General features: G+C 53.3%; 1 protein-coding gene across 5 annotated transcripts in view; it reads right to left on the bottom strand.

The window, feature by feature from the left end:
- GLI2 (GLI family zinc finger 2) overlaps nt 1–20,507 on the bottom strand; it is a 257,123-nt gene that overhangs the window by 171,837 nt on the left and 64,779 nt on the right. The window lies entirely within an intron of this gene.

Genomic DNA, 20,507 nt, shown 5'->3' with positions numbered 1-20,507 from the left:
GGCCTTTGCTTGTCCTAGTAAACTCTATCCATGAAGCCTAGGGGCCAAGAACCCCCCTGGTGCATCTGCACCTTTGCAACTCGAGAGAACCTCCCCCGCACAGAGGCCCCAGGAAACACTGTCCCCATCAGGTCCTGGTGGCTGCGAGCTCGGCCGCCCACGCAAGACAGGCTGCCAGTCAGGGAGGAGCAGATCATCCCAGGCTTAGTGTTCTGGGCCCTGAAAACACTTTTTGCATTTCCTCGAGGAGGGGGGCGGGTCGGCCTTGGCAAGGCATCTGAAACCACGGGGAGGCCACACACTAGTTACTGAGTCGGCACATGGCAAGCCCTTCGAAACGCCTCCTGGTCACAGACAGATGAGAAAACATGTTCTTAAGCCACCTCAGCAAACTGCTCCTCTGGCCACTCAAGACTGCACCCTGAGTGGCATAGAGAACCCCTGGAAGATGCAGTGTGGCCCATGTCTGCCTGCTCCGTGGCCACTGGAACACTTGAGTGTTTGTTTAAAGAAGTCAGTCCCCTTCCCACTAGAAAAAAAGCTACCCTCTCCAGCGCTCACTCTTTCCTTCTCCACTGAAGTTTTTGCCACAGCAGAAGGCTAACTCTCACAAAGAGAAGAAACACAGACACACAGGGTGTGCACACACGTCCACACACTGGCGTGGACAGCAGCCGTCCCCGCAGGGTGTCCGGAGCCCACACATCCACAGCCAGCCTACCTGGGGGTTGCTGGGGCAGGGTCCCAGGCCAGGAGCCCACCCCCGGAGTGCCTCAAGGCAGCTCTCCGCCTCCTCCTGCCACCAGCTTCTTTGCCGCCAGCATCAGCCTCTGACGTTACTGCCTGGAGAGGGGGGAACTAATGCTCACCAGCTGGCTTGGTGATTTAACCCTCTCGGCTTCCAGGGAACTCCGGCGTCCAACTGGATGAAAGTGCACAGTCCCCCTAACAGGGGCCCCTGAGCAAATACGAGGGCGACAGCTGAGAGTTTAGAGTCGGCAAGAAAGCAAAGCCTGGGATGGCCGAGAGGAGGAGAAATTGGCCCCCAAATCCACCTTCGCTCCACTGTCCTGATTTTAAGGGAGCCAGAGAGAACTCTCTTAGCTAAGAGAAAACCAGAAAGAGGGCAAAAGGGACCAGCCTGGACCTTTCCTTCACTTGCCTTCATCAGCCTCAGTCTTTCTAAGGGTGGATGCCTCAGTAGATGCTGCTGGAGGTTTCCTCCAGCAAAGCAGCCAACCTTCCCCAGGTTCCCAAGCCTTGGCGGCTGGCCATCCTGCTGCCTGTGCTCATATTCTGTTCTCTGGGCCCCACTTTTCTGCCTAGTGAACCCGTATTCATCCCTCAAGACCCAGCTCAGGCTGGGTCTGGCCTCCTCCAAGAAGTCTTCCCTGCCTCTCTTCCCCCAGCAGCAGGATGAAGTATCTGGAAATGACTTCTCTTGGAGTCGTTACCACACTAAGATGCTGTCCTTGCACTGATCAGTCCTTCTTCTTAGCCGGTGAGCTCCCTGGGGGCTTGGCCAGTGGGGTATTTGCCCCAGCATAACGGACTGGCACAGTAACTGGTAAATGCCTGCAAGCAGATGAATAAACTGCCTGTGGCAAAGTCCTTCAGATTTCTGATTCCTGAGAACAAGGCTCAGGTTATAGAATTCTCTGTGCCTGCCATTGGCTTTCAGCTGCTAAAGGAGGAATGGCAAAGGAAGATTAATAACGAGGGTGGATAGAAAATACAAAAACCGGTGGGGTGCAGTGACTCACGCCTGCAATCCCAGCACTTTAGGAGGCTGAGGCGGGCAGATCACCTGAGGTCAGGAGTTCGAGACCAGCCTGGTCAACATGGCAAAACCCCGTCTCTACTAAAAATATTAAAAATAGCCAGGCATGGTGGCAGACGCCTGTAATCTCAGCTACTTGGGAGGCTGAGGCAGGAAAATTGCTTGAACCTGGGAGGCGGAGGTTGCAGTGAGCCAAGATCGCACCATTGCACTCCAGCTTGGACAACAGAGTGACTCCATCTCAAAAAAAAAAAAAAAAAAAATCTCTATTAGTGGCACTCTGTCACTCTGAATATCTACTATCAGTACTTTTAAAGTGCAACACAAACCTCACCCATCTGGAGGTCACTCACTCCTAAAAGGCAACTCTACCAGCTGCAGCCAGGAACCCAACAAGAGCCAAGAAGCCCCTGAGCCCCTAAACCTACATCTCAGAGGCTTTGCACTAAGAGTGTATGATAAAAGCCCCCTAGGCCCTGATTCAGTGCCTCTGGATTCTTGGCTTAGAAACTATTCTAACAAAATGATATGTTTCCCAGCACGTAACCTAGAAGTGGGTATCAGTAAAAGAGGGCAGGGGGCTGTGGCTGCTTCAGATAAGCAGGTTATCAGCATAAAGTGGGGGAGGTTCAGAAGGATTCAAGTTCAAATCCTGGCTCAAACCACTTACTAGCCGGGTGGCCCTGGCAACATGCTAACCAGTAGGCCTTTCGTAAACATCTAAATGCTTTTTGAATGAAACAGAATTGACTACTGAATTTGGCCTTGAAGGAGCCTTGGGATTTGGCAGGGCACAGGGCCTGGACGGAGACACTGGGGGACTGGAGAGTCCCTGGAGAGACATGCCTGGGGCCCAGACTCACTCGGAAGATTATCAAGACTCAGGAGTGATTCGTGTTGGGAGTGGGGTTTGGGGAGGAGGGGCAGGGAAAGACACACTCTTGCTTCCTTCCTGTAGTGCCCAGCACCTACTCGGTAAGGACTTAGCCAATGCCAGTGCCTGGCCCAGCTCGGCCTTGTGTGGTTCAGTCCTTCCTGGCTCTTGGCTTTGTCTGCACTAAATGCACCCAGACTAGGCCCAGCCAGTTCAAAGGGTCGGCGCACACCATTTTTCTCTGTCTCAGGCCACTGGCATGTCCACACTCCTTCCCAGGGGCTGATTAGAGAAGCAGATGCTACTTTCTTCTTGGAGGTTTCTTCTTGGATGGCAAACAAGAGCCCTAAATGTACCCACTGGCTGTCCTGGTGTTAGACTTCACTCTCCACACCCCTGCCCTGCAGGCTTGGAAGAGGCACTGCCACCCCTCGGGGATGAAAGCGGGGCTCCTTGGAGCTCTCCAGCTCCTCCCACCACCTCTCTGCAAGGCCCCAGTGTTCAGGCAGCTGTGACCTCAACCAGATGCAGGCACAGGGCCACAGAGCCCTTGAACCAAGGGCCCTGGAAAAGCACAGGCAAGAGTGGAGCACGAGGTTTAGAAACAGGATCCCATCAAATCCCATGTGAGGCCCTGGGCAAACCAGGGGACCCTTCTGGGCCTCATGTGTAATGGCAGGACATGGAGGCCTCAGGAAGCTGTCCTCAGAAGGTCCCGTGCGGATCCATCCCCTCAGCCTTGCCACACGGTTCTCAGGCCGGCCGGGTCTCTTAAGTTTGCTCCATACGAGTGAGTGGGTGAGGATGCTACGCCCGCAAAGGAGTCTGGAGCGGGGCCAGGTGATGTGGGATGGGTGGGGAGGGGGCACTGTGTACACAGCCTGGGACATCCAGCACCAGGCAGGCCAGTGGATGAGCAGTTGGAGCTGATGAGACAGATATAGGGGTCTGGGCAGAGACAGCTGAGCAGGTCTCGCTACCCAGGTGCCCCCGCGATGAGTTTCCAGTGAGAAGAGAAGAGCACTCAGGACAAAGCCTGGGACCTTCACCTGAGGGAAAAGGGGCAGGCAGGAGAACACAAGGGGAGCTTAGAAGCCAGGGAAGGAAAGGGCTGAGGAGGAGCGGTGATGAGACTGTAAGAGGAGGAGTCAGGAGGACCCCCGATGGTCCACAGCGAGCCCATCAGCGGGGCCAATGGGGTGAAGTGAGGGGGCCTGTCCTGATGGGCATGTGATGGGAGGGGTGACAGGTGGGCAGTGAGCATGGCCTGCTCCTTCAGGGCACAAGCGCAGCCAGACTGCGGGGCTGGGAGCTGGGGGAGAGACCCCATGGAGGCAGTGGGGGTGGCTTCATACCGAGGCCACTTCGCCAAGCTGACATTACGCACTTCCCTGTGTGGTTCCGGGTGAGGGCTGGCCACAGCAGAAATCTATGTGGGATTAGGAGGAAGGATGGCATAGAGCAGCGGTCCTCTCAAGAGATGGGCAAAGTCACATTTTCATAATAATCCTAAAACCTCATTTGTCTTCCTCGCTCATTGTCTCTGTATTTTCCAGTGTAGCTTTGGAAGATCCGGACAACCCTGTGGGCTTCTAATTCTGAATGACTGATGCACGGTCATACAAAATAATGCATGGGTAAAAAAATATCCATTCAAAGTGCAAGACAGACCCATGGATTTTAACCAACAGCATGGGAAGGCCTTTGATCTGTTTCAGATTCCATAATGTCGTGTTTTGGTGCAGCATGAAAGAACATCCAAATTAGGCGAAAGGCTTTTAAAATACCCTGCTCTTTTCTATCTCTAGATCTGTATTAGGCTGGATTTCCTTCGTATATTTTAACCAAAACAACATAGTGCAACAGACTCAATGCAGAAGTAGACATGAGAATTTAGCTGTCTTCCATTAAGACAGAAATTAAGGATATTTGCAGAAGTGTAATCCTACTCTTCTTACTTTTTTTTTAATTTTGGAAAAGCTCTTTTCGTAAATATAATAGTTATATCATTGTTATTTTCAAATGAATTTGAAGACAAAATATTTTAAATAGTTCTCATTTTTTAAATTTTCAAACAAGGTAAATATCAATAGATATAACCCACATTAAAAAAGCTCTTTGGGGCCGGGCGCCGTGGCTTATGCCTGTAATCCCAGCATTTTGGGAGGCCTAGATGGGCGGATCACTTGAGGTCAGGAGTTTGAGACCAGCCTGGCCAACATGGCAAAACCCCGTCTCTACAAAAATACAAAAATTAGCCGGGCATGATGGCAGGCACCTGTAATCCCAGCTACTCAGGAGGCTGAGGCAGGAGAATCACCTGAACCCGGGAGGCGGAGGTTGCAGTGAACTGAGATCGCACCACTGCACTGCACTCCAGTCTGGGCGACACAGCGAGACTCAGTCTCAAAAAAAAAAAAAAAAAAAAAGCTCTTTGGGGTCCTCAGTAATTTTTAAGTGTACAGGGATCTGTGGACCAAAAGGTTTGGAACTGCTACTGTAGGATCCCAGAGGCTCCCTCAGTCCCCAAACATCATCACTGATCTGTGGGGCAAAGAGGGTTGGAGCCAGCTCTTTCTCCCATACAGCCAGGAGTGGATATAGTTCCAAGGGGGAGGCTCATACAACCCCCCTCCAACCCCATGTGCATCCACCTATCCATCATGAAGCTGGAAGTACAGGAAGGCAGGTGTGAACTCTAACCATCCTGGTGGGTTCCAGCTTGTCCTTGTTCTCCCCCACGTCACACCTAACACCCCCTCAGATCGCCAATGCCACTGACCTACAATGACTTCAGCCCAGCACCAGAGGCAGAGACCGTGGCTTTGTAGAGATATCACTGCTCCCACGACTGGGCAGGAGCTGATCCTATCACCACCCTGGTTCCAAGTCTCTCACGGTGATTCTACTCCACTGATCGGACTCTAACTGGTATGGGGAGGGCATTTGGGTAGCCCTCCCAGGGGTAGAAAAGCAGGGGAAGGCACTCTGGAAGCAGGGAGTGCTGTCAGAGGTGCACAGGCACAGAGGCCAGAGAGGTGGGCCAGGGGGCATGTGACCACAGAGCTCAGGCTCAATCCCGTGGTACTTGGGAGCCACAGCAAGACGGCTGAGCCACACACACGGCAGCACAGTCCCTCTATCGGTGGAGGGAGGGGGCTGGTGGGGCAGGCAATGCTGTCTGCATGGTAGCAAGTCAGCTTTTACTCTCACTTCCACCCCCAGCTTTTGGACAGAATCGTCTGCAGCCTGCAGGTGATTTGCAGCTCCTGTTACAGATGGGTTGTGGCGCCATAAAGGCTGAGGTGCTTTCTCTCCCCGGCTTCACTGTGTTTTTTTATGAGTAAACATTTCCCGATAAAGACTTACTGTCTGCAGAGACCCCTTTATACCCCAAAGGTAAGGGTTTAAGTGGCCTGAAAACTGCCGTTACTTATCTTTACAGCGGTCAGCAAGAGCCTGCTCAATGGCAGAAACTTCCATTTCACTGTATGTATTTTCACTGACTGGTTATAGATCAGGCTCGTCCCTGGGGCTCAGGGACTGGGGTCTCCTCCATTCTAAAAGGCTTAGCTGGGAGAACCATCGCCCCCTCCCTGTCTCAGGCCCGTGGACGCTGGCATCAACAGGACAGGACAGGACAGGACACTGGCCCTTGTCTTTGAGGATACACTCAGGGGATCTCCAGGACCATCACGCCCGTTTCTGACCTCATCCTCCAAGAGGCAGCCTCTGTCCTGCCTTCTACCCCAGTGGTCCCGAAGCTTTTTGGCACCAGGGACCAGTTTCATGGAAGACAATTTTTCCAGGGACCAGTGCGGCAGGGGCGGGGTGCGGGGCGGGCGGGGGCAGGAATCCCAAAACTGTTCCACCTCAGGTCATCAGGCATTAGATTCTCATAAGGAGCATGCAACCTAGATCCCTCAAATGCACAGTTCACAATAGGGTTCTTACTCCTGTGAGAATCTAATGCCGCTGCTGATCTGACAGAAGGTGCGGCTCAGGTGGCAATGCTCTTGCCTGCTGCTCACCTCCCGCTATGCGGCCTGGTTCACAACAGGGCATGGACTGGTGCCAGTCTGTAGCGGGAGGATGGGACCCCTGCTCCACACCCCCCAACACTGCTCTCAACATGAAATCTGATCAACTCATTCCCAATGAGGCACTGATATCTGACAATAGCCGGGTGATCTGCCTAGAAGTATCCATTTTACCACACTCACACACCTTTCAGCCATCAGCATTCATGTTTAACCACAAAATCATACAGACAGAGAAAAGGCTTCCTAAGCCCCCAGAAATCATGGCGATCAGCACTTACCACCCCCATCTCTGTAGGGCAGATCCTGTTGATTCCCACTCAAATCCCGGTGCCCTTACCCCTTTGGTGCACACATCCTTTCCAACCACCAGCACCGTGGTTAACTGAGGGTTTTCTGTCTCCAAAGCCCACTTTGCCCAGCTGTGCAACAGGTCTGGAGTGCGAGAGGAGCCCTCAGTGGGGCACTGCCAGCAATTGGTGTTTAGAGCTGCTTCCTTTCTCTGGGATGGGATAACCATGCCAGCTCCCAGAGTCCCCCCAGGGATGAAGCTCCAGTTGTTCTCGGGGGCAGCTGACTCTCTTAGCCTCCCTTTACGGTTGCTTTCCTCCCGTCTCACCTCACCACTCCCTTCCCTACAACTCCAAATAAACCAGGTATACCAGAATCCTTCTCTTAAGAGCCTGCTTCTAAGAATGACAACTAAGACACCATAAGTTGAAGTAACCTTAGAAAACGCATCTTCCCCACAAATCAGGGGCACAGACTTCCCTTGGATGGTAGGGGAGCTGAACATGACCTTCTCAGGACAAAGTAGCCCACTAGGCTGGCACCATCTTCCCTACTTGTCTTGGGGACAAGACTGCATGCAAGAAAGGCAAGAGATGGAGGAGAAGTCAGCAGTGAGGAGCCAGGGTGGTGGTGGGGGACCTGGGGATCTGGGGCCAGCTGCAGCTGCATGTACAAGAACATTGTCAGGAGAATGGCCTGGCAGACAAGTGTGGTAGCACCCATCGCCCCGGGCAGTCACGCAGCCACAAAGTCCTTGCACAAGCAGGACTCAGAGTTTCAATCAACCCCTGGAGCTTGGCTCTCCCTCTCCCAAGACTCAACGCAGCTGAGGGGATCAGGCTGTTCCTCTGTGTGCAGCTGGGCCATTCTGGGATGAGGATGCTCAAGGGCACGTGGCAGCCATCACGTGGACTGCATGTCCATGGGCACCCACGCCATCCCCCACCTCCTCCGGGAAAAGATTTCAAAGGGGGTTCTTGCCTTCCCTTCTTCCCCAAAGCAATGCAGCTCTTAGAACCACAGCACAGGGAAACATTTTCTCTGGTTATTTTGTTTTGGTGTGGTTTTTAAGTCTTCAGAAGCCTCCAATTCCTCCTTGGGAACAGATGCACAAAAGAAGCATGTTTCGCCACCCCGGCCCTGCCAGGACATTGTCCATATTAGTGGTGCTCAGGCGCTGGCCAGGAGCGCCAACACTTCACGTCCTGTGTGTGGCATGCTGAAAATTCTTCGGGACCCCTTCACAGCCATCATCTGGGGACCTCGCAGTGCTGGGGGTCCATCTCCCAACCCAGACCAGCGCTCTTTCCCTACCCAGGAAAGGCTCCACAACATGGCCAGGTGTCCCCGCCTTCTTCAGTGGGGACACACGGAAAGAACAGAAGACTCTCGCCCTCACTGCTGTGAAGCATCCCCCATGTGGAAGAGGGATAACAGAGCTCACACACTGGCAGGATTGGAGGGGGCACTCACCTGGGCCAGCCCCAGAGGTTCAGAGACCTGAAAAACACAGCCCAGGAGAAAAAGTTCCAGGAAAAGAGAGGTCAGAGCCCGCATGCCAAGGACGGCAACAGGAGAAAGGGGCTCCCCGGCAGCCTGAATGACTAGGAAAGGTGATGTCCCCAGACAGAGACCATGGGGTCTGCCATGACACCCCAGGGTGTGAGGGTAGGGAGAGGCCAGACATGCCCCCAGAAGGCCACTCTGGGAGTCATGACCCCAGCAATGGAAAGAAGGGCCTCAGGTCCCCCATGGTGGCAGCGTGCTCAGTCCTTCCAAAACCCCTGTGAGGATGACCCTGTGGATCGTAATCCGGCTTGCGTCTCAGCTTCAGCCCTGACCACGGCCCTAGGAGGGAAGTCCTCATCATTCCCCGGTGAAAGACAAGGATGCATGGGAACCGCCACAGCTCCCACAAGTGGGGCCAGGACCCAGGGCATCTGCCTGCACAAGGGCCCATCCAGCGGCTCCTGGGGACACCCGACTCCCGGGGACACCCGACTCCCAACGCAGTGCGGGGACCGGGCCGCGACATGTGTGTGGGGCCCTGTCCTGCTGTACAGGGGTGACCTGAACCCGCTCTTCAGCCTGCAGCTGGCTTCGGGATGAGTTTCTTCTCCTCCCACAGCAGAGGAAGTGGTTTTCTATTGTGCCCTAACCAGCACATTTGAGAGAGACAGTGGCTTCAACAACCCTGGGAAAAGCGTTCTTGTCTCAAGGAAGGCTGAGGCCGCCGATCCCCCATCTCTCCCTGCCAGAATACCCATCTTACATCCTGTTCCGCACAGTCATTGATTTGGGTACTTGCCTGTGTCTCCCAACTAGAATGTCAGTTCCAGAGAAGTGGACCTTGCTTGTGTGTTCGCTGCTGCCACCCAGGGACTACACTGCCCGGCGCATAGTAGGCCCCCAGTAAACACTTGTGGAAAAAAGGAAGAGAAGGAAAGAGGGAGGGAAGGAGGGAGGGAGGGAAGAAAAAGAATCTTCTGAAAAGCAGAGCTGTCCAGCAGGATTTCATTTGTGGGTATGGAATGCTTCAAATCAATCAGCAAAGAGATGTGCTGATTCTAAGTGCCCCTCCCCTGCTCAAAGCCCTTCAAAGCTCCCTACTACCCCCCCATCCAAATTCCTCTCAGGGCATCCCAGGCTCCCCACAGTGATTCCAACCTCCCTCTCCAACTGCACCTCTCCTCCTACCCCTAGTATGAAGCCTCCTCTCCAGCAGGCGCTGCTCCTTGCCCTGGCATGTGCCCTGTCATCCACCCCCCCGTTGAGCCTCTGCTCACCTCCACCTTCCCAGTAGCTCTCTCATTCTTTAAGGAGCCCTCCTTAGCGATGCCACCCCTGGAACTTTCTAGCATTTCCTCTCCAAGGCTCTGGTCTGGTACTTCTCAGGGAGCACTTTGTGTACCCTTATGGGGAGCTCAAAAGGACAAGTAGGGGAGGGGGACAGCACCCCTGGTACAACCCAAAGAATGAGGCTGGGGGGATAGAACGACCAGAGGACTCCTTGCTGCTTCTGAAGGGCCCAACTCCGACCCCACCATCCACCAGTGGATGTCTACAGGTGCCCAGGCCTCTCCGGGTCTCCTGCCCACTCCTCCTGCCATCTGGCTTCAGGGAGGCGGACACTGGTATTTGGCTTGACCAGCAGCACATGGGCCACCCTTCTACGCACAGCTCCAGCAGATAACGGGGCTGACCCACCCCACTTTGCACAGGTATGCATGGGACCCCACAAAATACTACATGGCTCGGTCACAGTGGATGGTTCACAAGGGTGCATGGGATCCAGGCCTAGCCAATAAGTTGCCCCCAGGACTTTTGCTGGAATCACCCGGAATGAGACACTCCTCCATCTGAGCTCACGGGTATCAGGCCCACATCAGCAACTCCACCCTCTGGTGATCAGAGCTATCAGAATGCCAGGCCAGCGGAAAGCCAATCGAGATCACGGACAGAAAGAGACATGTCCCAGTGACGTCACTGGAGCCTCAAGCTTAGCTAGTCCTAAAAGCAAATCTAACCCTGAACTTCTGAGTTACGGAGGACCAGAACGCCACATAGCTTCAGAGAGCCAGAGCGGGCTTCTGTTGCTTGCACCAAGTGTCCTAACTCAGTTTCTATCGAGAAGATCTGTCCCTTCAGGCCAAGGCACTGCTGTCTCCCTGTATCCTCATCCCTTCCAAGCGCCCCTATTAGCGCATCCCATAAGCCTGGGAGCCTGCCCATCCTCCACATCCTGAGGGGTAGCACAGGGCCAGGGAGAAGAGAGAGGCTGTGGGCTGGGCCTCCCTGAGGACAGGATGAGGCCATGAGGTAGAGGGAGGAGGGACAGCAAAGGAAGGGACTAAATGAGGGCTCCAGGCCAGGACAGGGGAGGTGGGCAGGTGTGCCAGACAGCCCCAGCCCACACCATGCCAAAGCTGGTGAACGCTGCCACTTCCGAGGGCTATAGTCTGCCTGGGGCTTGCCCACTGCAGATGTTGCTCTCAACACAGAAGACGGCCCAGCACACCTGGACTGGGAACACCACTCCCAGAAATCTCCCTACCAAGATCTGGTAGATACTCACCACGTAGCACTGGCAAGACCATCCCCCTCCTTGGACCTCAATGGACCAAATGGCCCCTGAAGCCACTCTGGCTCAGAAGCCTGGCCCCCTCCAGCTGTGGGCAGCAAGGCTGTGAGGCCATCCCTGAGACCTGGCTCCCCCCAGCAGAGTAGTTAATTTCCAGCAGCACAGGGCCCCCGCCCCTGGGGCTCATCCACCTGGAGTTAGGGCCAGCAGGGTCACCCTGAAATGCTCACCCCCCCATCCAAATAGAATTGGTTTTCTATTGCGCTGAGGGCATCTCTCTCAGCACCTGCCTGACCGCAGCCCCCACCACTGCAGAGCCTGCCACCAGCCACAGCCAATGATTCAGGTTCCAAGAAGGATGTAATCTGGTGATAAAGGAGTGGAAGTTAGCTGGAGGCTGGTGCTCTTTCTCGGTGATTTACTCAGCTCCCCTCCAAACTCGCACCCTTAATGTAATTATTTACTTTGTCATTAAACATCCCCCTTCCACTTCAGTTATTTTTAGAGCTTCTGGGGCCTATAGATTAGATGGGAAGGCTGCTCATTGGCCAGGGGAAGCAGGGTCCTCCCTGAGGGGTAGCGGCGCACAAGGCCCTTGGAGATCCCAGGGGCTGTGAGCAGCAGCACGGCGAGGCCCCCATGCCACAGGCGCCCTCCCTCCCCCGCACTTCCTTCCTCTTTTCCTTCCTTCTATCCTTTCTTTCTCCTCCCTCCCTTCTTTTTTAAACAGAGATATAATTCACATACCATAAAATTCACCCTTGTAAAGTCTACAATTCAGTGGTTTTTAGGATATTCACAGGGCTGTTGCAACCATCACCACTATCTAATTACAGAACATTTTCATCCCTCCAAAAAGAAACCCCAAGCCCATAGCAATCATTCCCCATTCCCTCTTCTCCCAGCCCCTGGCACCTCCTCATCTCCCTTCTGTCTCTATGGATTTGTCATTCTAGACAACTCATGGGAATGGAATCCTACAATATTTGTGCTTTTATGCCTGGCTTCTTTCTCTTAGCATATGTTTGCGAGGTTCATTTGTGTATACCATTGATCAGCACTTCACTCCTTTTTATGACTCAGTAATATTCCATTGTACATACATACCACATTCTGCTCATCCATTCATTAGTGGATGGATGCTTGGGTCATTTCCATTTTGGGACTATCATAACTAACATTGCTATAAACACCCATACACAAAGTTTTGTGTGCACATAGGTTTTCAATTATCGGAGGTAGTTCTTGAAGAGTGGAACTGGTGGGTCCTCCCTCCCTCCCTGATGGCCTGGAGCTAGAAAATCCAGGGGGCCAGGCGTGTGGGCGCCGCTGAGAACTATGGGCAGCTGGGAAGCTCCACAGTGCCCGAGCCACTGAAGACACAAACAGCCTCAGGTGCTTTCAGGCAAGGGTTGCCACTATCCCATGAGAATAACAACAGCAGCCCGCTGCCCACATGCCAGGCCACCCTGCACTACAGAGTTGGCTGAGGGGAGCCTTGTCACCCCCATTTCACAGACAGACAAGGCAAGGGTGGCCTCTGCTCCCACACCTAGATGTGAACTCACACTTGTCTGTCCTCTAAGTGAAGGTGCCTGTTGCTTTTCTTGTCACCAACATGGCGTAGAGGGCCATTGACTCTGGCGTGGAGACCTCACAGTCTGGGGACTGGCAACAGGACAAAGATCTCGCTGACATCGAGCCTCAGCAACTCACCCAGTCAGCAAAGTGTGTCATTGGCAAGGTTTTCTTCCCTCCCTGACCCACTTCTCTCCTGGGTGAGCTTCCCCAGGCACAGGTACTCCAATGCTCAGAAGGCTGGCCCTCTCCAGCTGATCCAGGAGCCACTGGGGAGAGGTCACAGGAGGATGACGGACAACAGGGGCCTTTGCACAAACCCAGAGGTAAGGTGACAGCAAGGGGGTAAACACCTGATGGTGGGATTGCAGCACTCGGCGGGGGCAGGGACTTCCCCACCCTGGCCACCATCACACCACACAGAGACCACATGCTTGGCCCTGCAAGGGGCTTCTCCTGGACATCCTTCCATTTCTAGAATTGCAGGGATGAAAGAAGGTGCAAAGCGGTGTCCACTGCCCGGCTCCACACCACACCCAAACCTCCTCTCAAATATCGCTGCTGAAAACGAGATGGAAAGTCAGATGGCAGATGAGGCCCTGCTCTGCCCAGAGGCCTGGCTGTCTGATGCCAGGGTTTCAAGCTTCACAATCCCCCATAACACAAAGCAGAGGTCCACGCCCTCTGACAGCAGGGCCAGCCAGGACATATTCAAGGGGAAAGAGTCAAGGGCGGCTTCTCAAGACAGAGCCCCTCTGGCTCCCTCCCCGCCCTGCCCACCCAGAAGGAGAAGAAGCCAGATGCTCAGGGTGGCGGGGGGGAGGTGGGGGGGGGGGTGGTCCAAGCAAGCCGTGCACACAGGGCCTGGCTGAGTTACCAGCGTCCACGTGTGGCTGTGAGCAGAGGGAGGACACAGACCCTAGGAGGGGCCACTAGACTCGGCCTCAGATGTGAGCTTGTGCCAGGATCGGGGAGGGAAGGGAGCCCTTTGCCAAGAGGCTGACAAAACCAGCCTCATTTGCCAGTGCTTCCCGCTCAGCTCAGCCTCTCCAGCCATTCTCAGACCCCAGGACCTTTGCCCATGCTGTTTCTCAGGCTAGAGTGTGGTTCCTCCTTGCACATCACGGGTGAACTGCTAACTCATTACAGAGACTAGCTCCTTCATTTGCTCTCTCAAATATTTTTAAGGAACGTATGTGCTACCCTCAGAAAACAGTTCTTGAATTAAGAATCATAATAAGAGCAAGAACCATAATATTAACAGCTGCAACTACCATGTACAGAATGCCAACTGTGCGCCAGGGACCCTCTAAGCACTGGAGTCTCATTATTGGTCAGCCTAGCCCTCCAAAGATACGCATTTTGGCCTGCATTTAAAATGAGGACACTGGGGTTCGGATCAGCACAGGATACCCAACCGAGAAGGGGCAGGGCAAGGGTTCAAACCTCACCTGTCCAAGCCCAGGCCCCATCCCCCAGACCATGCTGGTGTCCTGGGGCTGATGGCTCCCTGCATCGTCCCCAGGGGGCTTGCCCAAGCCCTGCCACACTTTGCAATCACACTTTGGTGACCCCCTCCCCAGCCCCCTGATCTGAGTGCACAGTGGCTTTCTGTGGGACTGACTGAGCAGCCAGGTCACAGGGCTGTACACAGCAGTGTTACCAGGTCCTACTGAGACCACACTCCTTCCCTAATGTTTTCCTGGATCACTGCAGGCAGCAGACAATGCCCACATCAGCATCGTAACTGGGGTGTCTGGTTTCTCCATGGGGAACCACAAGCTTTTGGGGACAGGGCCATGGCCCCTGCTTCTTAAATGCATCTTCCCCCACTTCCTATCCCCCTCTGGTGTCCACACAGAGCTTCATAGAGGACAGCAGCTTCAAATGGCGCTTTCCCTCCTTACCCCTCAATGTCCATTCAAAGAGACTTCAGTGGAGCCCCCGGGACCTCGGCCTGCACCCTGGATCAGCTATGCACCCATCTGGGTGCCAGCCATCTCTGCGCCTCCCCGCAGGGCAACAGGAGCCTTGTCCTTCAGACCCCATATGCCAGGCAGGAGACATATGGACTCACGCAGGAGACATACAGACTGAGCCGATGGTGCCCAATCCTCCCTCCCCACACTCCCAGGGGGCCACTCTGCCCCTCCTCCTCCCACCAGGGCCCACCCACCCTTTCCTCTTTCCACCTGGTGGAACCCCGAATGTCCCCAGGCTCAGACACTGCCTCCCCCGTGAAGCCCTATGGGCAGGATTCGTCACCATCTCGAGTGTCACCTCTAACTGGAAGCTCCTAGAAGGCAGAGGCAACGTCCCTGTCATCACCACCTCTCTGGTCCACAGTTCGGGACCATCTGTAGGATGTGCACATGAATGCAGGGAACCCAGAGGCACCCAGGCCCGGGCGCCCCACAGCCCCCACCAAATGCAGGGCTTCACTTCATTATCCTCAAAATGGTCCCAAGATCAGAGGCGGTTAGACCTGGCCACAAACATAAAATAAATTATCTCTTTCCCCACCTCCCAAGTAATGATAAATGGTTCTATTAGCAATCCAGATTGTTAAACTCTGATATAACAGAATGCAGGGAACAGGGGCCCATCCATTCTCCCTCCGGCGCATACTGAGTTGTAAATAGGTTATTTTGTGTGTAAATAACACATTAAAACACAGCATTAGCTGTGTCTTTTGATAGAGAGGAAATTGTTACAAATAAATAATTCCGGACAGGAATGTAAAATAAGCCAGATTTAATAGTGCATGCCTGGCGCAGCCGTGTTAAACATGACTAAAATGATAAACCCCAGAATATACTAATAGTAAACTATGCACTGACATCAAAGTAATGAGGCTGTATTTTTACCAAGCTTTAGAAATGCTAAAATTAGTTTTGACAGAACCAAACGTCAGAAAAATGTTTCCAACATAAACACAGTCACTTGGGAAGTTGGGGTTTGGGCCAGGAGGAGGGCCAGGTTGAGGGACAGCTGTGTCCCACGTGATGGAATGTTCCTGGGGAATTGGTTTCCAGTCCAAGTAATATCACTAGGCAACCCTCTGCATTTTGTGTCTCTGGACCTCAGTTTCCACATCTGTAAAATGAATGGATTCAAACTAGAGGATTTCAAAAGCTTCTTCCAGTTCTGTAAGTGGAAATGACTTTGAAGCTTCACCCAACTCTACATCAGCTGAACATTCACAGTGAACCGTGAGAAATGAAGGAGTGCCGGCCAGGCAAGGCCAAGGCCCCAGGGAGCACACAGGGGCAGGAGCCACCGGCACTGTCCTCTGACACTGTCATTCCAGGCAGGTAGGGTTCACCAGCTTATAGGAACCAGTCAGAAAACAAAGTGACACAGAGGTGACGTGCAAACATGTGTGCTGGTCTCTGCAACCAAGGGGAGCGACAGGCACGGGCCAGGAGAGCCTCCCAGAGTCCAGACCCCGGGCTGCGGCCAGATGCAGAAAACAAACCTGTTATACTTGGGGAAATGGGGCGGCCAGGCTGATTCCGGACGGCAGCCGTTCTGAGTGGCAGTGAGTGTGAGGCCAGGACAGGCCAGAGGAATGCTCGGGTTTCCGTTATGTGGACATTTACTTCCTCCGTGCCCACATGCTCTGCTAGCCACCCTGCAGATCTTGTCTCGCTTAGTTCCATGGTAGCCAGAAGTAGTGACCACTACCATCGCCACTGCACGAATCTCAGAGAAGTTCCTTGATTTGCCCAGAAGACACGGCTGGTAAGCAGAGGGTAAGAAGAGCCCAGATCTGCCTGACCCCAAGCCATGCTCTTCCCACTAGACTCTGCTGGGAGCAGGAAGAAGTCTCCAACCTCATGCTCCCGCCCCAGGCGTCCAACCTTGCAGTACACTCCTGAACCATCTGAAAAACATCTGGGTGGTCAGCCCGCACCCCGCTTCCTGGGTGAACCAGGCTGTCAGGGGAACTCAGCTCTGCTCTCTGGACAAAGTCTGAGGGGAACTGGTTGTTCTGGATGGCTGGGCCATAAAACAAGCCCAGCAGCATCAACAGCCGTCCTGAAAATCACTTAAATAAGAGTAATTGCCCACTTAGTCACACCTGGGTGCATCTCCGGGTCCAAGGCAAAAGTGTGTGGCCCCAGCAGAGAAACTCGGATAAGCCAGGGAAGGTGGCCCACTCAGCTCCCTGCTGGCCATGGGGCCTGGCAGGGGGGCCAAAGACCACGGCCAGCCTCAACTGACCCTTATACCCAGAGACAGCTGACCACACCAGCCCACCGGGAACACCTCTGGCATGATAGCATCAGATTCCATAATCACCTATGGGATGTCTGCTGCAAGCGGGGATGTGGGGACAGTGGTGAACAAGCAATGCCCTGCCCACAAGGACATCCTGGAGGCACAGAAAAAGACAGAGTGCAAAGACACCAGGGACTTGGAGGTACGTACCAATGGAGGGGTATTGGACAGATTCCTAGGTGTGGTAAGGCAGGTGGTGGGAGGGGATTTTCTAGCTCTGGCCAACACAATGAAAATGAGTCGTCTAAATATTCTGCTATTTGCACAGCATTCCCATATAGACATGCATGCCTCGCCACTAAGCAAAACTGTGCCTCAGAAAAACTTTCCAAGAACCCAGGAGGGCCAATGAAGAAGATAGGAGGGCTGTCAGTATGAGTAGGTAGCACACACGCCTCCTGGAACACTGGAGCGCTGTGCTGAAAGTCATCTAGTGCTTGACCCTAGCTATGCTAGCCTGGTCACAGCCCCGCCAGTACTACCAGCTGCAAACCGTAGTCTCCCCACCTGAGACTCTTTAATACTCCAAGGGATCTTGTTCATGCCTTGGACGGACTGCGCCCAATGACCTGTGAAGCGTATTAAAAATACATATGCCCAGGCCCCAGCCCAGGGGCTGCCCTGGACCCTGCACTTACATAGTGATTGTCACGAGAGTCTAAGGCTTGGCCAGCTTTAGTAACCTTTGGTCTGGTCTGGTCTCCAGTGTGCTGGGGAAAAGACCAAGTCAGAGAGGCCAGGAGCCCACTCGGGACAGACACCCAGGACAGGCCCTGGGAGCAAAGCAAAGTGGGACAGGCACCCAGGTCTGATTTCCCGCCCAGGGCACCCACCACTCTCAAGTAGGAAGTCACCAGAAACCTGGGTTTCCCACCTGCTGTCAGCCTCAACGGGTCAGCAGGCAAGGGTTACCAGTGAAAGGGAAACTTTCTAAGTCAGGCAGAGTATGCAGATCTAGAAAAGGAAAACTGGTAGGAAGAACAGCAATAGTTCATAAAGCAAATACTCAACTTGGACCTCACACAAAGCCACCTCTGTGCCCAACACTTTTCGAAGCACTTCCCATGTGCTAACTCAAGGAATGCTCACAACCAAGATCATGTCCATTTTATAGATGAGAAAAGTGAGGCACGGACCTGCCTAAGGTCAACAGAACTGGGACTTAACCAGGCAGCCTGGTTCCAGAGCCTGGGCTGCTTCTCACTACTTCCTTGGCACTGCCTGCACTAAGAGAGGCAGTGTTACAGCTACTATCCAGGAAGTGCCCTGGCAGGCCTGTGTAAGCACATCAGAAGTCTCCTGTAATCTCTGCACTGCAGCTCTGTGTCTAACTCCCATTTTATGTATGGAAAGACCCACCCTACCTCATGTAGTCAGAACATGCGGTTCTCCAACTTAGGAGTGTATCAGAATCACCAAGAGGGTTTGTGTAAACACAGCTTGCTGGGCTCTACCCCCACAGACTCAGATTCAGTAGGTCTAAGGTGGGGCTCAAGAATTAGCATTTCTAACAATTCCCAGGGGATGCTGATGTTGCTGGTGCGGCCCACACTGGGAGGACACCTGGCCCAGCACACAGTGGATGCTTCGTGGAAGAGGTGGGCGTTGGCCATTGCAGGTACATCCCAGGATGTCTAAAGCCTGTCTGGCTGCTTGATTCCAGAAACTAGCAAAACTCATGAGATCAGACCCAGCTCTGGGTCATGGCTCCACCTTTCATATTATCCCAGAGGCTCTGAGTAGTCCCTGGTGCTCAGTGAGGCACACAGAGAGGTTCAGAAATATTTTTGAAAGAGAACCCACAGTGGAGGAGGAAAATACAACAGCATTTGGACAGTTTCAGTATAAAGCAATGAGAAACATCTGAATCAAATTGCTTTTAAAATTACACCATTTTAGAAGTTAAAGGAGGGGAAAACCTCTGGGCCAAAATGTGTTTTAAAAGATTTATGGCCTCCAAAGTGTTAGCACAACAGCAAAAGAGACTGGGAAAGAACTCGCCCTCCCAGGCTTCTGCCGTCTGCTCTTATGAACTGCTCCAGCCAGATGATTAAACTAACCTTTCCCCAGTCTGACCACAGGGCTGCTTTTTCCTTTGGTCCAGCTCGGTCCAGCCCAGCCATGCTCTGCTCTGCAAATATGTTTCTCACGCATATTCTGGCACAGGGAAATAGTGACTCTAAGTGGAAACACCCAGCCCCCAACAGGTCCAGCCTCATGGACTCCTAGGGGAAGTCAGGCAACAGAGGCCAGTTGAGGTAGGTGACTTTGCAAATAACTCACGGCCCCAGACCTCAAAGAACTGGCTGTTTGGAAGACAGCAGGTGCCATCAGGGCCTGGGATGGATGAGGGAACTGAGGCATGAAGACACATGAGGAGACCTTACCAAGGCTGGACACTCACCCTGGGGTAGCAGTAGGACCTAAATTAAGGCCCAAGTCTAACAGCAATCTAAACAACGATCTAAAAGCAAATACCTGAAAGAGACTCTCACCATGTGAGAGGCAGGAGCCCCAAGCCCCGGGCCCAGCTCGTGGTTGAAGCAGCTGGTAGCCTTGGGCAAGCCCCATGCCCAAATGGGCCTCAGTCTCATCTACAATACGGGAGGTACTGAAGGAGAGGCTCTGACCGCACCAGCCTGGCACCCAGGAGCTCCTGCCTGGGTTTTCCGAGCTTTCCTGCTGGGGCCTCCCACCTCCTTCATGTCCTCTCTCCTCACTCTGAACCTTCACTTTCTATCTCATTGCTAGGGGGGCTTGAGATCAATTGCACCTTCTTTTTATCCCACTTAATATTAGAATATAAGCATGTTCCCACCCTGTAATTGAAAAGTCTTAATTAACATTTTCAGTGGCTACATCGTGTTCCATTCAAGATGTTCCATAGATGAACCAATCCCCTATCAATGAACAGGTAGGCTGCTTTCAATTTTTCACAGATATAAATAACTCAGAAGTGAAATCCCAAGGTGGCTCACGCCTGTAATCCCAGCACTTTGGGAGGCCAGGGCAGGCGGATCACTTGAGGTCAGGAATTCGAGACCAGCCTGGCTAACATGGTGAAACCCTATCTCTACTAAAAATACAAAAATTAGCCAGGCATGGTGGTGGGCGCCTGTAATCCCAGCTACTCAGAAGGCTGAAGCAGGAGAATGGCTTGAACCCAGGAGGCAGAGGTTGCAGTGAGCTGAGATCATGCCACTGCACTCTAGCCTGGGCGACAGAGTGAGACTCTGTCTCGAAAAACAAGCAAACAAACAAAAAAGTGAAATCCTTCTGCCTGCAGGTATGTGTACTGTTTCAACCAACTGAAGCCATACAATTCTAGCCGTGGAATGGAAGCTCTCGGAACTGGTGACAGTGAGGGGTAGGGGAGGCTGCATGAGGGGCCATGAGCTGCCGGGGAATGCAGGGTGCCCCCACATCTGGATACCTTACAGATGCCAGGAAACAGCCCCTGACAGCTTGCAGGATTTGGCTGTTTCCTCACCACTGCGCCCCTGACATCCTCAGATAAGACCCCCCCACCCCACACCTTCTCTGATGCGTAATAAGTCAGGAAACACTACGCTCGTATAA

This window comes from Pan paniscus, chromosome 13 (genome assembly GCF_029289425.2).
Source record: "Pan paniscus chromosome 13, NHGRI_mPanPan1-v2.0_pri, whole genome shotgun sequence".
NCBI classification, from domain to species: Eukaryota; Metazoa; Chordata; class Mammalia; order Primates; family Hominidae; genus Pan; species Pan paniscus.
This window is presented reverse-complemented; position numbering and strand designations above follow the sequence as displayed.